General features: G+C 42.4%; 1 pseudogene; it reads right to left on the reverse strand.

Annotated features, from left to right (window-relative positions):
* Positions 1-1,388: 1,388 nt before the first annotated feature.
* Positions 1,389-3,951, reverse strand: LOC118220350 (annotated as a pseudogene).
* Between the last annotated feature and the right edge of the window lie 18,291 nt (positions 3,952-22,242).

The following is a 22,242-nucleotide window of genomic DNA, read 5'->3' on the forward strand; positions in this document are numbered from 1 at the left end:
TAGGTGAATTATTCATTAACAAACCAGGGGAAAATACTATGTGTGATATAATATTAAGCTATGTGTACCGACAAGCTTGTCGGTATTTCCCCTCGAAATTTAAATCGGGGGAAATATACTACTAACTGCATCAGTGTAAATCCTCACTCGTTGCCAAGAATTGCAGACATTTATTAGACGGAGACAGAACGCCACGCTCTATACAGCTGAGCTCATGGCTATTTGAATTGAAATTATTTCATCGGTCGAATGTAGCGTTCGTAAGAATCGGAAGACCAATGCCCCACGGCTTTCAATGTGGAGACCGGGGCGAGTGTAGCAGCTGTCGTCGCAGCCCCGTTGCGGAAGGAGTGGGTGGTGTATAGCTCTGGAGAGAGATCGCAGGATTGAAGGTAGGCAGCAAACAAAGATCTCGTCAAAGCATTTCCTTTGTCAGTGGTGAAGAGAGGCTCGTCCGGGCTCACATGGGGGCGCCACTGCAGGTACCATGCCATGGAAGAGAAGGGACAAAAAACAGTGCCAGTTTGTGCAATAATGATGGGGGTTCCTTTAGCATTTTTATCAGTTTTGGAGCATTTGAGGTGAATAATAAAATATCGTGAACTCATGGATAAATTTGAGGATGTGAGATTGAGGGACGGATTGAAAATCTCAAGTGGTACAAGTGGTATATTCCCCACACCTAATAAAGCCATAAAAGGCAGTCAGAAATACCACCTCTAAAAGTGAATCAACGTAAGGATTAAAACACCCTTGTCTTAAGTGCAACACCAGTTTGTGAACTAAAGATATAGTGAGGGGGAGACGTTTATCTTTCCTTTCGGGACATCTCTTCTTCAGGCCATCGAAGAGCAGACGAACGGATGGATCCCCGAGCAGGCTACCGGCCGAGGGATCCATACATCTTAAATGGAATTGGATTCCAGCGACGAGCGTCTTAATGGAGGAAGGCTGCATTTTTCTCGATTCAAAACAAAGGCGCAGACGAGGGTGTGTTGATGGGCGAGATGGCTACTGAAAAAGCGGCGCAGAAGGAGAAGTAATACCATGCAGAGTCATACATTTTTAATATATATTTGGCCAGTCCCAATCTCATGTATTGGGAGGCAGACAACAAGTATGTTTGCAAGACAGAATTTCGTCTAGCACCGTTTGGTCGAAGGTTGGGCAAGGCAGGCTGGAAATTGCGGCATCTGGACACAGGATTCGGAACTCCTGGAATTTAAACCGGGACAAAAAGTCAGCGATTCTATTATCGAGGCCGGGTATATGGACGGCGCGGACCATGAAATTATTTGTGACACAGATCCAAGTGAGGCGTCTAAACTAGCCTGTTAATAAAAGGAACAAATGAACGGCCTTTATTAATTATTTTTACCTTTGCCTCATTACCGCAATAAGCTAGAATTTGTTTCCTTGGCCAGCGGCTTCCCCAAAGGATACATGCCGATGACGATGGGGTATAATTCGAGCAGTGCTGTAGAGTGGGTATTTAAGGTCAACGATTGCAGCTCTTTGGGCCATACATCTGCGAACCACTGATTATTGTAGAATCCCCCAAAACCAATGGAGAGTGCTGCATCTGTAAAAAACTTAAGGGTGGCTGACATTTCTAGAGAAGAGAAGAACGAGATGCCGTTCCAACTGTCGCATAGCATTGACCAAAATCGTAGGTCGGATCTGCAACCTGCGTTCAGAGTGATATGATCGTGCAAGTTATTAGCGGTTTTTGAGAGGTCGAGGAGTCTGGATATAAAGGAACGTCCCTGAGGGATTATTCGCATTGAAAAATTAAAATGCCCCAATAATGAGAGCACCTCCTTTTTTGAAAGATTCCGCGTCCGCCACAGATTTAATAGCTTTGCGAATGCGGACCAGTTTTTCCAATGGCAGGGAGGCCTGCATGAGGTTACTATCCAGGATAATGCCCAAAAACTTGATAACTTTTGAAGGGCTTTTAGTTTTCTCTTCCGATAGAGGAACGCCCAGTTCCTCAAATGTGTCTTTTAATGCTGTAATGCGGAAAATGGGGAAAATCTACTACTAGGAAATCGTCTAGTAGGTGTATAACGAAAGGCAGTTTACAGTTATTTAAGAGTATCCAGCAAAGTGCTTCCGATAATGCAGGCTGCTGCGATAACCGAAGATGAGCCTAACCGCAAAATACATTTTTTGACGTCGTATTACGCCGAATAAATGCCACTGAGAAGGATGGAGAGGTATGATTTTAAAAGCATCCGTTATGTCGGCTTTACCGAGCCAGGAGATAAAATCGATAGCGTGATCATAAAATAGTGAAATGTTTTGGGGAGGAATGAGACAATTAATAGAAGGGATGTTGTTGTTCTAAGGGGCAGACAAGTCAATTATTAAACTTTTTTTTCTGGAGTGTTTACCTGTGGCCACGCCTATGGGAATTATACGAAAAAGCGGAATGGCAAACTATCGAATGGACCAATCATGTAACCTTTCTCGGACTCTCGTGAGAGCAGTTTGTCTACTATTTCCGGTCCATTTACAGCAGACAGAAGATCAGGGCAAACACAGGACACTTTGGGGAGAAAAGACAAACCAGCAAAAATAACGTGAATTAAACCGATTATCAAATAATGGACAAAACAACGGTTGGGATGCTGCTTCAGAGCTTTCCCCAGCTCTGGGATATTAACAGGCGTAGATGGCTTTAACGTTTTTTCTTGGTTACAAGGCGAATTTGCCTGGGGCACATGGACTTGGGATACCCGTCTCCACAGTAGCTGCAAGCATGTATATATTTACAGTTATGGTATGCACAGAAATCTTCGTTGAAATTATAGCACAGCGGCGAATGAAGGGCGGTCGTCACCTTGGTTTCCCTGCTAGGCTCGTGTTTAAGGTTAGGGCCAGCAGGTTGGAGCGGGGACACCACCTTGGGGCAGAAGCTGGTAGTGTGGGTAAATGAACCACACACCGTGCAGGAGAGGGAGCGATGCCCCGTGAAATGCCTTCTGATTAAGGACAAATCAACCACGGACCAATCAAGTCTCTGGTTAAAACGCTGGATGTACATTGCCACTTTAGCGGAAAAGGACTTATGATATTCATAAAACAGAGTCCCCTCGTACGACATGGCTAAATCTGAAATAATAGCTAGATAAGTATCCAGTTCCTTCCTGCGTTCGGGATTGATTTCGCATAACGTGTCCCTGTACACTCTGAAGGCTGTATTAAATTCGGCCATAGTCAGGCTTTTGGTAAGCCTTGGGTCACTATCCTTGAGGAGCACTGAAATGTCCCCACAGTCTATTATGCATTTGTCGCTAGGCTCTGTGCACAGTAATATTTCAGTTAAATTAATGTCGTTACCTGCCAGAATGGAAGCTTGCAGCTGAGGAGATATGGCAGCTGCTGGGGGAATGAAGGGCACCCTGGCCTGGGCCGCAAGAACTGCAGTTGCCAACGTGCTCCGCAGTGCCGTGACGAATTGAGGGGGCGCGTATCTGACGTCATTGACGGCACACGGGGAGATGTCGAGTCTGTTGTTTTTTTGAAAGTTGATAGCGGAGTGGGGATCGAAGGTAGAAGAGGAAGCTTCCAGTACTTTAATTTGAACGTCCATCTAGGAGAGGGAGGATTGAATGTTGTGCAGGGCAGCCAGGACTGGGTCTTCGTTTTGCTTATTCAAATTGGTCGGCAGTTGTGTCCTAGCCCTTTTGGCGGGGCGGCGGCTGTGGCCAGTTAACTCAGGGGCGCAGGCGCAGTTTTTGCGTTTAGCTGGGGCTTTCCTTTGTGGCTGGCACCAAGGGGAGAATGCAATCCACATCGGAATAGGACTTCCAGGATTTTATCCACCGACCAGTTAGACACGCATCGGTTAGAGGGGCTTTGACTTGCCAGGCGAGAGCTCCTACTAACGGAGGTGGAGTTTTCATCCTGGACGTGTCTGGTCGTACTGTTGGGCTGCGGCTGCATTTCTGCGGTGGTGTCCTCTGTCCAGAGATGTTCTTCTTGGTCAACAATGGACGTTGTGGACTTAAGCCAGGTAAGGATTAGCTATTTGTAGCGCAACCTGCTGAGCTGCATGTAGGAAGAGCAGCCAAATGAGTAGAAGGGGGCTGTTTAAGTAGACTTCCCTGTTATGTGAATGTAGTGTGATAGGTGAACATGAATCAGCTGAGCATCAGCTGATTCAGCGTGACGAACGTGAATAAAATTACTGAATTACCCTGGTGAAAATAACATTACCTGACCTCCCCTGGTGAAACTAATCCCGTCCGGACAGGGCTTATGTAGTGTCTTAGTATTGAGAGCATGTTACAACTTTCCCCACTGTCCCCTTGTATTTGATAGCAGGCACATAGGCTGCAGCAGCTGTCTGTCTGTATTGTCATGGTTCTGGGTGGTAGTGGCTATCCTTGGCCACTGGAGGGCATCCTTGTCACTTCTTTCCCCTAATTGAGCTAATTGGGTTCACCTGCTGTAATTCCCCTGTTTGGGCTAATTGGGATCACCTGCGGTAGTTCCTATTTAAGCTATTGCTGGCCTGCAGTCAGTGCTTTTGTGTCAACTTTGGTTACACGTAAGCCGGTATTCTGTGAGTGTGTTTGTAACATTTCAGTGCTGTTACAATCTTTCTTCCTATTTTTGGAAGAGATCTCTGTTGTACTGAAGGCTGAGACTATTATTTGGGATTATTTTCTATAATTGCACAATAATCTCTTACTCGGTGTTACAATTTGGGTGTTTTTCTATCAATCCTCATTTCGAGGGCTGTTTTATTTAGTTTTCACCTTCTTTACACTTTCAGTTCTTTGTATGAGACAGCTTTATTATACTCCTTTTTCTGTTCGTTTTGCCCATTTGACTAGGTAGTTTCGTTAGTATTTCACGGCAGGATTTACCGCCCAGAGGAGTAGGCTGTATTATTCTGTTCTGTCTAGTTTGAATACTCCTTGTTCTTTAGTTCTTATCACCCTTTCACGGGTAGACTTCTTAGTCCAGTATACCTGGGATATTCTCCCTTAAGAGTATTTAATTTTCTGTTTGTTTACTTGTCCCTTTCCTCTAGTCTTTTGAGACCTTGTGGTTACTCCACCATGTGTGGATAGCTTTTAGATTCCCATTCAGTCGCGTCTGGTTTTCCAAACCACTTTCGGATTCAGTGAGAGATGCACTTGCTGCTCTCAAACCACCGGCACCGTTTGATGCCTTGGTTACAACAGCCATTAGAATAGATAATCAAGTAAAAGAATGAGAGAGAGAGAGATATGAGAAAAAGAACCGTTCCACGCCATACGTCTCCCATTTTCTGGGTATGCCTGCAGCCCTCGTTCCCTCACGAGGCTCTCCGAGCAAGGACGAACCCATGCAGGTTGACAGCTCCTCCCTACATGATGCGAATGAACCTAAGCAGCGCGGAGCATGGTGTCGTTACTGCAGGCAGAAAGGACACTCTAAGGCTGAGTGCCCTAAGCTTGTGGGAAACGGGGTCTCGCTAGTGGAACGAAAGACACCAGTGAGACGTAATAAATCAGTCTTTTGTACCTTTTTACCAGTCTAATTGTCGTGGAATAAACAATCAGTTAAAACTGACGCTTTTTTGGATTCAGGAGCGGTCGATTGTTTTGTGGATTCCAATTTGGCTAAAGAGCTTAAAATGCCTGTGCCACGGCCTCGCCACATTATGGCTCTTGATGGTCGCCCGTTGGGCACCGGATTAGTTAAGGAAATGACTGATTTTGTCTGCATGCGTGTTTCTTATGGTAGTCATTCTGAACTAGTCAGGCTCTTCCTGGTTGATTCACTATTCTACCCTCTCATCTTGGGTCATTCTTGGTTAATCAAACATAAACCACACATTAACTGGGGCAACAATAAAAACACGATCATTCAGTGGGGTCCCAAGTGCATCTGTCATTGTCAGTAAATACCCTCACCCACTCCCAACATTCATTGTGTGAGATCCGAAATGAGTTCAGCCCACAACGATGAAGAGGTGGGGGTTTCGTCCAACCAAATTGCACCATCTCCAACCTCCGAGGACAGGGAGGAGAGTTTGGCTTGGGATTCACTGTTTGACTGGGATCCTCCGTTTGACGATTTGTCCATAGGGGAGTTCACCGATCCAGAAACAGTATCTGAATCCATGCCTCACTCTCCCCCCTAGTTCGGAAAATACTAGTGTGGTGGGTGCGATTTTCCCTTACCGTCTAAGGTACTGGCCGATTACACAGATCTTGCTGAGGTGTTTAGTAAACAAAGAGCTACCACCCTGCCACCTCACAGACCGTATGATTGTGCCATTGACTTGTATCCTGGCACAGTACCTCCTAGAGGTTCCCTGTATTCATTATCAGCTCCTGAAAGCGCAGCTATGAAAGAATACATCAAAGAGGCATTGGTTAATGGTTTTATTAGACCCTCCACATCGCCAGCTGGGGCTGGGTTCTTTTTTGTAGAGAAAAAAGATGGCGGGCTGAGACTCTGCATTGATTATAGAGGGTTGAACAACATCACCATAAAGAACCGTTACCCACTGCCACTCATGAACTCTGCTTTTGAACATCTCCAGGGTGCCTCCGTTTTCACCAAACTCCTCCGTAATGCTTATAATTTAGTGCATATACGTGAGGGAGATGAGTGGAAGACGGTTGTTTTTCAGGTGCTAGTGAATGATGTGTTCAGAGAGATTTTGGAAAAATTTGTATTTCTGTATTTGGACGACATTTTGATTTTTTCCGCTAATCTTTCTGAACACATTGGACATGTCAGACAGGTCTTAACATGTCTCTTGGATGCTCAGTTATTAGCGAAGGCAGAGAAATGTGTCTTTCATTCCAAGTCGGTCTCTTTCCTGGGGTTTATTGTGATAGAGGGGAGAAATCAAATGGACTCCGAGAAGGTCTCAGCTATCATGAAATGGCCTACCCCAGAGTCTGTTAAACAGGTGCAACCCCAAGGTTTTTGGGGTTCGCTAATTTTTACAGGCGTTTCATACACAATTTCAGTTCCGTGGTTGCGCCTATTACAGCTTTGACCAAGAAAACAGCATCTTCTCGCTTTCAGTGGACTCCTAAAGCAGAGGCAGCTTTTACTGAGTTAAAGAAGAGGTTTAGCTCGGAGCCAATTCTCATGACTCCCAATCCTTCTCTCCCGTTTGTGGTGGAAGTCAACACCTCGGAGCTCGGGGTGGGCGCTATACTTTCTCAGCGTTCCCCCCAGGATCAGAAAGTACACCCCTGCGCTTATTTTTCTTGGTCCCTTTCACCGGCTGAAAGGAATTACGACATCGGGGACTGGGAACTTTTGGCTGTTAAGCTGGCGCTAGAGAAGTGGCGACATTGGTTAGAGGGAGCTGAACATCCTTTCACTGTTTGGACAGACTATAAAAATTTTGAATTCATTTAGAACGCCAAACGACGCAATTCGCGGCAAGCCCGCTGGGCGCTTTTCTTTTCATGGTTCAACTTCCTGTTGACTTATCGCCCAGGCTCTAAAAACATCAAGCCACATGCACTTTCCCGGATTCATGACAGATCCGACAAAGACCAGTCACCTGAGCCCATTGTTCCCACCACCCAGATTTTGGCTCCAGTTATGTGGAACATCGAGTCTGTGATGCAGGGGGCTCAACGACTGGAGCCGGATCCGTGTGGTGGACCCCCAAATTGCCTTTTTGTAACCTTCCAGGGTACGTACCCAGGTACTGCAATGGGGACATTTCTCCCGTCTAACTGGCCATCCTGGTGTCCACAGGACGAAGGATTTCCTGGCCAGGCGATTTTGGTGGCCTGGGATGGAAAAAGATGTGCAGGAGTTTGTTTCTGCCTGTTCGGTCTGTGCCCGCAATAAGGTTCTCAGCTCTCACCATCTGGACTCCTACGTCCTTTGCCTGTCCCAAGTCGCCCCTGGAGCCACATAGCCATGGATTTTGTGACTGGTCTGCCTTCATCTGACGGTCACACAGTCATCCTAGTGATAGTGGATAGGTTCTCCAAGGCGGCCCATTTTATTCCTCTGCCTAAGTTACCGTCTGCACCAGAAACCGCACGGTTAGTGGTCAACCACATGTTCAGAATTCATGGTCTGCCTCTAATGTGGTGTCTAATCGCAGCCCCCCAGTTTTCAGGGTTTTCATCCTGAGACCAATGGGCAGACGGAACGCACCAATCAGGCCTTGGAGAGCACTCTCCGTTGTCTAGCCTCCTCCAACCCTACCTCGTGGAGTCAACACCTCGCTTGGGCAGAGTACGCGCACAACACCCTGCGTAACGCATCCACAGGACTCTCTCCATTCGAGGCTCAGTCTGGGTATCAGCCCCCTCTGTTCCCGGAACTGGAGAGGGACATCGGGGTGCCGTCCGTCGGGTTCTTTGTCCGACGGTGTCGGGCCACTTGGAGAAAAGTCAGCTCGTCTCTCCTACGCTCCTCTGCTAATCAGAAAAGACTTGCTGACAGGCGTCGCCGTCCTGCGCCTCCCTATCGGGTGGGTCAATGAGTGTGGCTTTCCACTCGGGATCTCCCTCCCTCCCTTTGTGGGGCCCTTTAAGATCATCCGTAAGATCAACCCTGTCACTGTTCGCCTGCAACTCCTTCGTTCCATGGGGAGTCACCCCACGTTTCATGTCTCCCATCTTAAGCCGGTTCTCGTGAGCGCGTTGGCTCCGGTGGACAACCCGCCGCCCCGCCTCGGCTCATTGATGGGGAGCCTGTGTTTACAGTGCGTCGCATTCTGGCTGAGAGACGAGTAGGCAGAGGGGTTCAGTATCTTATTGATTGGGAGGGCTATGGTCCTGAGGATCGCAGTTGGGTCCCCTCTAGGGACATTTTGGAGCTTATTAGGGATTTTCATAGGCGTGGTTCTGAGGGACCGTCTGGAGCCAATCCTTACATGTCATGTGTGAATAATATAGTAATTGTGACCTCTTTTTCTCTTTGTTTTCTAATAGACCAAAGTTCCATTTGAACTTGTAGGTATGGACCTTATTGGAAAGCTAGTCAGACCAGCAAAACCATTACATTTGTGTGATGATTGACTATTGCACAAGATGGTCACAGCCCTATGCAATTAAGTCTAAATCAGCAGCAGAGGTCACACAGTGTATTTTGAAATTTGTGTACCAATTTGAAGTACCACAAAGAATTCTTACCGATCAAGAAAAAGAATTTGACAACAATTTATTTATTCCCATTGCTTTTTGATCAAAAATTGTAACTAATAACTAGTATTGACTACTTTTTATTTATTCCATGTGAATACTCACAAATTATGTAACAGTAGTGTTGTTAAACACTCATCTGCACCATTTTTACAGATCAACACTGAAGTATGTCGGGTTTTAGGGTTCAGGAGGAGTCTCTGTGCCCCATACCACCCCCAGACGAATGGTTTGGTGGAGAGGCTAAATGGCACCATACAGAGGTTAGAAGAGATGTTTACTACAACCAGATATATTTGCATCTTTTTACCATGTTTTAACAATTAAATAATAAACAGAGGTTAAAGTGACAATCTCGAAAATTTCAGTTTCGTTCTCTATGGCGGTGCCAATGGCGAGAAGCGGTAATTGCAGGTGTGTTTTTGGACCTCACTTCCCATAGATCCAACCGGATCCAACCAGTGTCGCCTGTGTGACGTCAGCCAGTTGGCATGCCAACTATAACACTTACTATTTACTGAATAAAAAACGGTTGTTATAAAAGTAACATTATGTACATACTCATTCGTTGTCTAACATTAGGCTAACTCAAGATGTCTTCACACTGCCAAGCCGGGTTAAAATGCCGTAGCAAACCTGGAGTAGAATTAGTGATGATCAGTTTCTGCAAACGTTCTTTATCCACCTTTTGCGCGGTATGAACATCTTTACACTGCAGAGAAGAATTTGCGGGGTTCGCTGTGGCTCGTGCAATTATGTATCTTGTGCACAATAAGCAGTCTTTTTCGTGAATGATTGTTGTGTGGCATTTTTGAAACAACTGCCTTGCAAAATGTTACCCCTGGTGTTTCTGGTTTTGCTAGCTAAACTGTTCGAGAATAAAGTTGAGCTGGGTGTTGAATTAGCAATCAGAACAAGAAGAATAAAACAAAAACAAAGGAGATTTCATCAAAAAGGGCATAAAGGCTGAAGGAACATATGAGGAAGTGTAATAAAATAATAACAATGCTAATCCATACTGCCGTATTCTTTTATTTAGTTTTCTCCTGCATGACGTCTTCAGAAATCAGACCCGGCTCTGCTCCACATACCCCGGCTTTATTCCGATCATTACAATATATTGATGAACTTGATGGCAATGTAAATAACTTTCAGATCAGATCAATGATTCGCAACGAGGCAAAACGGTTTTAGAATGTTGCAGAGAAAATTGCAGCGGTGTGAACTGTCTAGTAGCAGAGCCGTTGCCTGCCCTGGGGTTTTAAAAGGCGTCCTTGTCAAATCGCCAAGTGCAGTTTAAGAACATTTACAATCAGACATCTTGGAATTTTGCATGTTGCACCCAGTCTCGTTGCGAATCATTGATCTGAACTGGCCTTAAGTTAGCTACACTGCAACGTTGCAACAAGGTAGCATTGCATTCGAGAGACGGTTTGCGAGGTCGGTACCGGTCGGTAGCGTAAGCTAGCGTTTTTTTCTAATTGTTAGCCGACATTAGATTGTGTTAATTACATTAGCTAGCTAACTAACGCAACGTTACCTGATATGAGAGATGGATACTGTGCGCAAAGTTGTCTAAACTAATGTTGTCTTTCTTTACATGGTCCGGTAGCTAGCGTTAGCTGTGCAAATAGCTATGTAATTTAGTAAAGTTACATTGTCATTAAATGTAATACGAAATCTACATCAACAAATAATATGATCTCTCATGTTACACAGAAACGTTTTAGGGTTCCATAACTCCCCCAACCCCCCCTTTCTCTGTTATTGTAACACATGCAGACACCGGAAAAAACAGTACACCGCTCACACACAAGTGAGTTGAAGAGCGAGCCTGTTGCGTTAGTTCCGCCTACCCTCTCTGGCGGACCAAACACTGATGGGTGATGAAAAACGCGTCACTAACTGTGCGCCGCTTGTGATTTTTTCCCGGGAATGTCGCCACAGACACCAAGTTTTTTAATCATGAATTATGATAATAATAATAGTATAAATTAATATAAAAATAGGCTCAATCACCATTGTGTTAACCAATGCAGTGATAGATAGTGACTTAAAAGACATTTATTTTAATGAAAATCTTCGAGATTATTACTTTAAATTAGAATACGTTTTGCCTCAATTTATTACCACGCTCTTAGCTACTGCTGTTATAGTCTGATATAAACGTGTTGTGCAAGCTAACCTGCCATATGCATAGTCAGGACAAGAGGACAGCCATAACATCTACACCCGTTAAATGCTGTCCCTTTTCTTTATTATTCACACGTTAGTAAAAATTCATTTCTTTTGTCAACTAATACTGGTTATGATATGTACGTTTGTGTACAGTGTATTAACAAATGTGTAAAATATCACAGGAGGAAACGGGTACTACCAACAGCAGCCTGACCTGAGCTTCAACCTGATCAAACAAACCACAAAGTTCTACAGGGAGCCCCCTAAGTATCTCTGCTGCCTCTGCACTGGAGCTGAATGTGTACTTCATCTGGAACATGGGTAACTGTACTTTAAGACACTCCCCGTTAAGCTCTGGGTATTGGTCTATAATGGCACCATTAAGCTCTCCAGTGATGAGAGCATTTTCCAGTTTCTCAAGGATGGCTAGACCATCCTGGTCAAAGCGATCTCTGAACTGTGTGTCAGCCATATCTAGAACTTTATAATACTCTGCTCTGTAGTGTTCCACTAGAGATTTGGCTGTATGAGCATCTGCTATACCAGTAAGGTGCCTGGGTGGCTGTCTGGAGTGCGGTATTTCAATGGGATCGATATTTAAGTAATCAATCAACCATGCCTGCTGTTGTCTTCTCAAACAAGGTTTGGAAGCTTTCCTCATTTATTTTCTCTTGAAGAGAGAATCGGACACAACCAACAGCAGCCTGCATGCCTGAGATAGTTTGCGTTTTCTTTTGAAGCGATATGTTCAGACATTCAAGCTCTCCGATGACTGCTGATGCAAGGAAAAGTCCCAACACCGTTTTCCATTTTCGGAACCTCTCTAGCAGACCATTCGCAGTGGAGGCTGTATTTGATGCACAAGTCGCCATTTCCTGTAAGCTAGCTAAAACCACCTCATATTGATTCAGCACAGATGTGATTGCTGGTTTCCGTATAGTTCATCTGGTTGCGCACAAAGGTTTCAATGTGGTGTTAAAGCCACACTCTGACCTGGCAATCCCTTCAAATATTACTTTGAACTTCCCTGACCTCCCAAGCAGAACACCTAATTGGTGGACCCAATGTAAAGAGTCTCGAATCAGAGGAGAGGCTGAGCATGCTGCTTGTGTTAACAAGTTGATGCAGTGCGCACCGCAATGAACATAGAGGGCTAGTGGTTGCTGCTTCCTTAGAAGTGCCTGTGCGCCATTATATTTTCCTGCCATATTGGACACTCCATCGTAACTGTGCCCTCGCAATCCAGAAAGTGGTAGATTAAGTATCAACATCACATCAATGGCAATTTTGGCGATGCTCTGCCCTGTTGTTTCAGACACTCCATAAAGACCAACGAATTGTTCATGTGGTACGAGGTCATGGTCAATAAACCGTAAACAAATGGATTCTTGTTCGTTACCAGAGATGTCCTGTGTACCATCTATTATGATCGAGAATTGAAGGAGTGGAAGGGACCTGATTGTGTTTGCTATGTCTTGAATTATGGCATTGCCCATTAAGTTAAGAATTTTGTTCTGTGCTTGGGGGCTAGAAAAATCTTGCCCATGCTCTGTCAACCATTTTGCAAGGATGGGATCATCCACCGACCTAAGTCTCAAAAGTTGGTACAGATTCCCACTGTCCCCATCATGACCTCTTAAGGTTTGGCCTTGTCTTGCCAAATACTGCACCGTTGCAACAACTTTCAGAAGACAATGCCTTGCCTCCTCCTGTTGTTTTCCCCAACCACTGGATAACTGTGTGTGTACAGAGTTAGATTCCTGTACACTCACCCTAACAGCGTGGCAATGAGCCTTACTACTTGCATGGAATGAAAATTTCTCGAGAGCCTTCTTCCAGTTCCTAAAGCCTAAACTGATAAAAGTGATGTCTGCTTTTTTTTTAGCAAAGGGTGACTTCTTTTTTGAAAATGGTTTGTGACAATGAAAGCACAAAACCACATTTACCGAGGGACTATAATGCAGCCACGGAAAATCAACGAGCCACCTCTCTTGAAAGGACAACACCTTGTTTGACAGTCTCTGAACCTCATTGAATTTGGGGTGTGGTTGATATGGCTTTACATCTGACTCAACATCTTCTGCCATGGGTCTGTCCCTGTCTCTGTCCCTTTCATTGCTGCTGACCTGTGGCTAGGGCTCCTACAAATGTATCACAAACTTACCCATCTTATATACACACACATGTCCACACAGCATTAACGTCAACAGCATATAGGTCGTTTCCACTACCTGTACCTGGACATGGCCAGGTGTGGCTAATCCATTTCCATTCTTTCACATTCCAGAAAGCTACGTAGGTACTTTATATCAACGTGACAGCACAGCAACCAATCAGAGAAGGTCAAAGGTAACCCAACAAATTGGTGGAAATGTAGCTTGAAATGTTAATTTTTCATAGGAGGGGGCCTTTAACCTTTCTATCTATCTATACCTTTCTATACCTATCTCCAATGGCTTAAAAACGGCTATTTTCGCCTGTTCTGCACTACTCTTATATAAAGTCTTATAACTTTGCAGTAACACACTGCAGAGACATGGTTGATGGCTTGATTTGAAGGGCACATGTGTACCATCAAGGCTCAATGTCAAAACCTATGAAATATGTGAGTAAATATTCATGGTACACACATAATATACAAATAAATATTTTAAAAAACACAAATCGCTTTATACTTTCCTTGGTGTAATGTTTATTTTACGAAATCTAAGAAGGATAGTTCAGGCCTCGTTTGAAAGCTAAGACTCTGCTCTGATTCGTCAAACAGTCTGATCGACATGCAAATGAACCTATCACTACTCAGGTAACTCTCGTTTGTTTACACCTCCTGATGTCGTAGGACAAGATTGGTGCTTGTAAATGTTGGTCTTGTAATAGAGCTTGTAAGTGAAAACGTCACCAAGCCACTCCCCTCGTTTTCCCACAAAGTTGTCAATGGGAAAATGAATGGGGAAATTTTGAATAAGCAATATTTTTAGTTACAAGTTGGGAACCAGTTAGCTATTGGTATGCGGTACTCATGACATATATGACTCATAAAATATAATATCAGCAGCACAATTGACCCATGACAAGTACAAGGTATAACGTTGTGTACGTTTCGTACACTTAGGAACTACACAAACCGGTACTGCGCTCCCGACGCATGCTTATATCGTCACGACTCAGATGGAACATGCTTGCGCCCTTCTACTTCTAGTGTCACTTCGATATCGTATTTCAATTTCAAATTACTGGAAATAACAGATTTGTTACTAATAAGTCATATATATTTTCATCACAATACAACAACAATATAGCTAGCCAGCATGGTTTTCGATAAATTACCGACAATATGTTTACTACTTACTATGTTTTAATAAAACTATTTATTAGAAATTGTCTATCTCTTGCCTACTGCACCTGTCTTGTCTAAGTGCACTGTGATTCTGATTCTCACAATATGTGTATTCCTTTCTAAGTGCTGTGAGCAGACTGAAAGTCTGTTACACCGAAGCCTTGCGAAACGAATGACGGTCCCAAAAAAACGTGAGAAATCTTTTATTTTTAATCGCTATAGATATTTTACAATCAGTGATTTTTAAAAAGTCAATAGGATTTTAACATTGGGCTGTGACGCCACGAACCAGACGCCCCCTGGAGGCAATTTGACTTACAAGCTCAATACAATGCAAAACTCATTGACAGAGAAGCAGGAATTTACAATACAAAATTGAGGCGTGTTTGTCGGATATCATTTTATACGTTATGGATTTATGATGAATAGTCTTGTTGTAGTCGGTACCGCCTATACCACTAGGCAGCCGAAAACTATGTAATTTCTTCCTGTCACTTCATCAATTCTTACTCTCTGCTAAAATCATACCTGTCTGATGTGAATGTGTCACTACTCTGTCCCTTTCACTGATACGGAAGAAAACATCTAGACATAAAAAAGATAAAAACTGCATTTGAAATGGTGTAGCAGACAGATATTGATAACGTTAGCTTCCAAAAACAAACCTCCCCTAAGTATTGATACCCAGCATTAGCTTATATATACTGTTAACATTAGCTAACGATAGTTATCTACTATCGATAACTAACGTTAGCTAGCTAAAGTTAGCTAACGATGAACTTACATTCTGTGATTCTGGGTTGAGTGAATAGTTGAGAATCGTTTGTGGTCATTAACTAGCTATTGATAGTTGCATTCCAAATTAGCTAGAGCGATGTAACTAGCTAGCTAGCGAACTTGTTAAAAAATAAAGACACAGAAAATACAGCTAGTTAGTTAACGTTAGCTACTCCTTCTAACCGGGAAAGGGCGCCAGTCACGTCAATTTTTTCGCGAATAGCTAGCAGGCAACACCATACAACTGGCAATGCAGCTAATGTTAAAAAGAGATATCGATAGCTAAAATAAACTTGTAATTTTACAAGACGTGTCCATAATGTTACACAAAACATTGGCTAAAACACTAACACTGCAACATGGGGAGTCATGTTAATTCGTTAATCCCCGCCCCCCCCCCCCCCCCCCCCCCAGTTAAATTAAATGAACATCACATTCAGACAGTGTACCGACAGCTATTAACTAGCTAGCTACCTATCATACTACCAGATATAGTTCATTTGTTGACAATTAGCTAGCTAACATTGACGTTAGCTGGCATATTGATAGGTAACGCTACAAATATAATATTACCATTTACCGTTCTTTCCAACCGCTGTGAGTCACTGACTTTAGCTGACGTTAGCTACCGAGTTATGGATCGTTTTCTGACGGACGGATGGAGATCTTCAGATGGTAGTTAGATTGGCGTCATAGAACATTTATTAACAAGGGTTATGGGAAGTGAAGTCGATAGTATGATCGGCTTGAGCAATCGCCTCTAATTGTTGACTACATATCCCATTTGTGCTTTCGTAAACTCTAACTTTTTGTGGCCATGGGGGTAAACCATTGCTACTGTGTGAAGAGGGGAGTCAGTAATTCATGTTATGTTTACAGGTGTTACATACCTTTTTGCATAATTTTGAAGTCATCTTTTACTGCTGTTGCAGCCTTTACTGTATGAAGGCTTTACATGGGCGAGGGATCAGTTATGGTTGGGGGGGACAATTCGCTTCTTTCCAAACATTGGAGGGGACATGTCCCCCGTATCCCCCTATAATCCTACGCCCATGATTCATAGCAATCCGTACATATTCACAGTTGTAACTCAAGTCTCAGAATGTAATATAGCCCTTAGGAAAGCAGTTGAAAACTGAAGCAATGTATGCCCCTGAAACCCCTTTTATGCTGGGGACTCAAGCCCTGCCAATTTTTATGAAGATTTTAACTCCTTTTATGTTTGGGACTCAAACCCTGCCTAATACTATAGGGACTCCAACCTCTTTTATGCTGGAGACTCAAAGTCTTCTCGTTCTTATGTACATGTATGAAGTTGTGTTTAGACAGTTTATTATGTGTATTATATGTATTTTTCATCAAATGTAAATTAGGCGTTTGTTTGATCTGTGGCCCCACTACACCTCTGATAAGCATATAGTAAAATTCAACAAAGTAAATGATTAGCTATTCAGTACTGAATGAGAACAAAATAACTTACAGTCTTATCCAATGTTCTTAGGCTTACAAAAACAAGCGCTTAGTCAGGCATCAGCATTTAGTTCTTGTTTAGCATATGTTTTGGGATGTTCATAGTTACTTGAAACAATTTAGGAAACATTGGGTAGCATTGCTTTGGAATACAGCTTGTTAATTTGTGCGAGCCAAGATAGCCAATATTGTTTCATGTAACTTGGCACAATTTAGATCAATACCAATATCAATACTTTTAATGGCAGGCCTATTTGAATGAATGACTTATAGACAGTGCTTTGTATGTGTGGGCAACCTGGCATTTTATTTTTCATCAGATTGAAACTAAAACAATGGTCATATTCTGGCACAACCCCCGCCTATTTTTGGACTCAGACCTCTTTCGTGCTTGACCCAACAAGCACAAAAAATGAGCCGTTACCACTGCTCCTTAACATCTTTGTGCAAGCATCCTTGTGGCTAGGACACTGGTGTCCTGAGATTGCTCAACTCAGACATTCAGTGCTCCTGCAACCAAACTATGAGTGGAAACAAGTGTGTTTTAGAGTTATTATTGGATGATTCAGGAGTTTCTAAGTGCTATTGTTGTCATGTAGTTCTTCCATTTACAGTACATTGATATCATACTCAAACATTAGTTAAGCATTCAAATGAAAATCACAAATACAAGTTGATCCATTCAAGAAAGTTATCTTTATTCATGAAGACCATTGATCGCTACAATACAACACAATCGATCGAACTGCAGAATATTCATAATCATTATTAGGACTGTGCAAACCATAGCCTAGTTTACTATTTACAGTTTTGTAGCCTACAGTGAGTAGTCTACATCTTTTCATGAAACAAGCTTCACTTTTCGTATTACAAGCTTTCCGTGAGTATAGTGGTATAAAATATCAAGGGGTCCAGAAACATATCCAAAATCTTTCCAAAAATGAAGAAAATTCTTTTGTCCATTGTAAAGCATATAAATTAGCCCCTTATGAAGGTTTTAGATGAAACATTGATACCAGATAAAAAAATAATGCAAAAATATTGTCACACAATGTGGAAGAGTACCTAAATGTGTAATAATATTTCTATACTCTGTACTCTCGTATGTTTTCTTGTGTGGGGATGGGACGACATGAAAACAATTTTCAACCGTCCACCACATTTGGCAATGTCCACCACGTTTTGGCAACTCTCACTGATCACTGTTGCATGCATCACAAAAACTAATAACTACCAATGAAGGCTTACATTACAGTGTGAAATATCCTCATTATAAAATACCACTAACCTATTGAAAGACACTCAATTTCAAAAAGAATGTATATAACCAAAATATTTTGAGCAGTAATACTTACATAGCAATGATGAAATCTTATCTGTGTTCAGTAGATAGAGATAGAGACTGAAAATCAATGATACAGTTCTATCTGCTTCTGTCCTACTCCAGAAAACAATTGGTGAAAGAATATTTTTATGAATGCCCAGATAGACAATATTGTCCATTATGTCATGGTTAGGGGGTGTAGTTGCAGATGAGACTGCAGGGAGGGGGTGCTTTTTAAATGAACGACCAGAACGACAATGGTGGCGCGGCAAAACTCCGCATTCGGCATAGTTGTCGTGTATCGTCTACTAAGGAAACTAAAACAAAGCGTTTCTGTTTTTTACTCATACTTTGGTTGCAGTACCACTGAATGTTTGAGTTCAGCTATCTCGGCACACCAGCGTGCTGACCACTAGGGGCTTTGCGTTAAGAGATTAATGGAGTGAACCCCCTTTTGATTGATTTGACATAAGCCACGTTTCCACCAAAAGTACCCGGAACTTTTTGTCCCAGGAACTACTTTTCAAGGAACTAAAAGGTTCCTTCAGCCCATTGTTGTCTGTGTTTCCACCGCGGTCTAAAGTCCTGCGAAGATTAGGCAAATTAGCCCACTGACGTATGAAAAAGCGACGTTGTCGTCGGTCCATCTGTCCTATGATTTCTTTTGTAACCCCATACTACCACCGAAGTAGCCTACATTATTTTCTAATAACCGGGACAGCCCAAAGGGGTTTATTCCACTTATATACAACGGGTTACCAACAATGACTATAGATGGTTGCTTTTGTATTTATTGATTTTTATCGATTTAATCACCTGAAATTGAAATATTCTTCTGCAGCCGTTTGGGCATATTTTACCGTTGTCAAGCAAAACTTTCATTGGTAGTTGAACTTGGACCGTTGTTATGCAACAAATAGGATATGACAGGCCAATAGTCAGATTGTAACTGTTTTATATATCCTCTCAAACACATTCATTATGATTTTATATGAACATTCACTTTCATGTCTTGACATCCGAGGCGACAGAATGCATTCACATTCCACAAATAACTGGCAACAACAGCAGAAAACATGCACACGTTGTAAACAATTTGCTGTTGAATTGATTACTTTCTCATCGTCAATTCCATATAGGCTGATCGCAAAATGACAAGAATAGAATGAAAACTCGGACTTGCGTGAAAATTTAAATTAGCAGTGGTACAGCCACCGTTTGCTTTCCTTCAAAGTTACTGCTAGTCGAACAGCGAAGTGTGCCCTCCAGATGCGAACCATGCACCATAAATTAGTCCATAGTCTTCCTGGTCTTTTTGTGGAATTGAAGAATGGCAGAGTAAAATTACGGCAGTCTGAAAAAGCAAAAGGGACGATTACTCAAATTAACCTGTTATTTTACCCTGACAAAAAGTGCGGAAGGTGATTTCCAGTTGTCTTTTACTGTATCACCAATGTAAATTACGCAGAACTACCGCATACCTCACATAACTGTATCAAACGTTTTGAGTCAATTACAACGGGCTAACAAAGAAAATCCGGAAGAAAATATTCAGCAACCGAATTAAACCGTTTGAATGTTTTGGTACGTAACATGCTGTCCCAGCACGAATGCTTAGCATTTTATAAAACGAATACTAAAGCAAGAAAATAACAGAAGAGCACATGTTATAATTCCAAGACGTTGGCAGGCTATAACCAAAAGTAGGCTACTGCGCCGCATAACATACAAGTTTGATGAAAATAAATCGGTTTGCGGCTGCAGATTTAAAACAGAAACAGAAATAAAACACTGCAAGTAGTCAAACAATCAGAAATGTTCAGCGCTTGCACCCAACCCAAAGGTTCCGGTACTTTTGGAAAGTACTACCCTCCGAGCAGGGACTTTTTTGGGGGTAAAATAAAGTCCACGGAACTTAATTTAGACCCTAGTTCCTGTGGTCAAAACGCGGCTATAGGTGAGTGGTAGGGTATAAGGAGCACCCAACTGCACTGGCACCAAAAATCCTGGGAAATCCACATTTTCTCAAAAAGTATTTTTACAACTGAGCTGGTGAGCAGGTAATAAAGGAAAAACAGTGTACTTATTCACTAGATTTGAACAAACAGCATAAATAGCTGGGCTGACAGTGCTCTGGCTTATGCCAGCCACCAAGCTGATGGTTTGCTGGCCAGAAAGGAAGGGCTGCTGTTACATTGAGAGAACCTTTGTGCATGCGGGAACCTGTTGTGTTGCCCTGGATGTTAGCTGCAGCTATCCCGCAGACCTCCTGCAGCACTGCACAGGATAAATGTCCTGGTGAACATATTTATTTTAACCACAGTCACATAATAAAAATTGAATCATGTTCATGCTCAAGTGTTTATTGTCATTATTCTTATTATAGACTGGTGTAAGAACAAGAACATAATACAGTACGCTGGGACCAAAGTTAAGTTAGACCATATATGATTGATGAAAACCCTTGATGGGCTTTTGAATCAGCTATGATCGTGTGTGCATTGCATGGGAAAGCCCCGAAGTTAGCAGTCCACTGTACACTGTACACTGGGCTGCGACTTGCGCCATAGACCTGGCCTCAGCAGTTGGGTGGTAAGGGCACGAATAGCAGACTAGCTGACACCAAAATTGAAATGTGTCGCTTGATCTTGTCTGACACACCCCCAACAGCGGTTCTCCTCCTGCTACGGCACACAGCGAGTGACAAAATTACCAAATGGCTGTGGCATGTTAAAATCCAGGATGAAAATACCACTTTGCCAGTGCAAAGGCTCACAACACACCATGTGTCGTCTGAAAAATACAGTCCCATGAGTTTTGGAAGAGAACTGTGGATGCTCACACTCTCCCAAAGCAGCCATGGGGATCAAATATATAACTGGACATTCCAAATTTTGGAGGAAAATAGACATTACATTTTTTAAAACTGTATTGGAAATATACAATTTTTTTAAATTAAAATAGAAATTATTAATAATTCTCTGATATCAAATAATTTAATAGCAAAGGTTTGATGTAGACTCATTAAATAGCAACAATTCTTATATGTAAGTCAACTATGGGTTGCATGTTAATTTTGCTGTATGTTCTATGATTTTGTGATTTCTGTCATTTAAAAAATATCCTGTATGTCTGATACCATGGCCTTTCTTTAAGGCATTTTAAACAATGTTGTCTAAACAATACAATGAATTACCAAAATCACTACTCCCATACCTAAAGGCAGAACTTGTGGCTGCTTTCTCTTTTACACAACAGATTATATTTGATTGATTTCTCTGAAATTTGTCTTTCATCATACGGCTTACTCCTTTTCTGAGTACACCATTAACAAATTAATTAACATACTTATAGAAAATATTTTCAGTTAACTAAAAATAATAAATAGCAAGGGGCATGTCTGAGGAGGGGCATCCCTTTTCAAATGCATTTAAATGAGGATTGCCTTTGCAAGAAGATTTACAAGGGAAAACCAATCATTCCTCAATTGGAGCGCTCGCAAGAAGTGGTGAAAAGTCTCACCTCCATGTAACTTACAGTACGGTGCAAAAAACATCCGTGTATAACTCAGGATCAGCTGTGGACTTGGCTGCGCAGGTCAGCAATATGACACCATATCCAAAACATTTTCAGAGTGTAAGTCAGCAGCTCTTCTGTAGATTCACATTCTTTTTGGAAGAATAGACATTTAGTGAAAAATATTTAGCATTTATTTGGGCTTATTTAAACCAACATTTTTGTATTTCCATTTCAACATGTATTTATCAAGGGACACACATCCTTGCTACTGGGGATACTGTAATTGACATGGATATCTGTCACCTACCAGACCATTTCTGAAAACCTAATCACTTGTTAAAAATAGCTGTTGGCAAGTGTTCTAAGTGAAGCCATGGGTTCTCTTTAGAAACCTAAAAAGGTTTCAGCGGTTACAGCAGTGTTACAGTGGGAAGTCAACTGAAATGCATCTATTTCTATAATGTAGTTTGATATATTTAATAGTGATATACCTTATGAAA

Source organism: Anguilla anguilla, chromosome 2 (genome assembly GCF_013347855.1).
Source record: "Anguilla anguilla isolate fAngAng1 chromosome 2, fAngAng1.pri, whole genome shotgun sequence".
Lineage (NCBI taxonomy): Eukaryota > Metazoa > Chordata > Actinopteri > Anguilliformes > Anguillidae > Anguilla > Anguilla anguilla.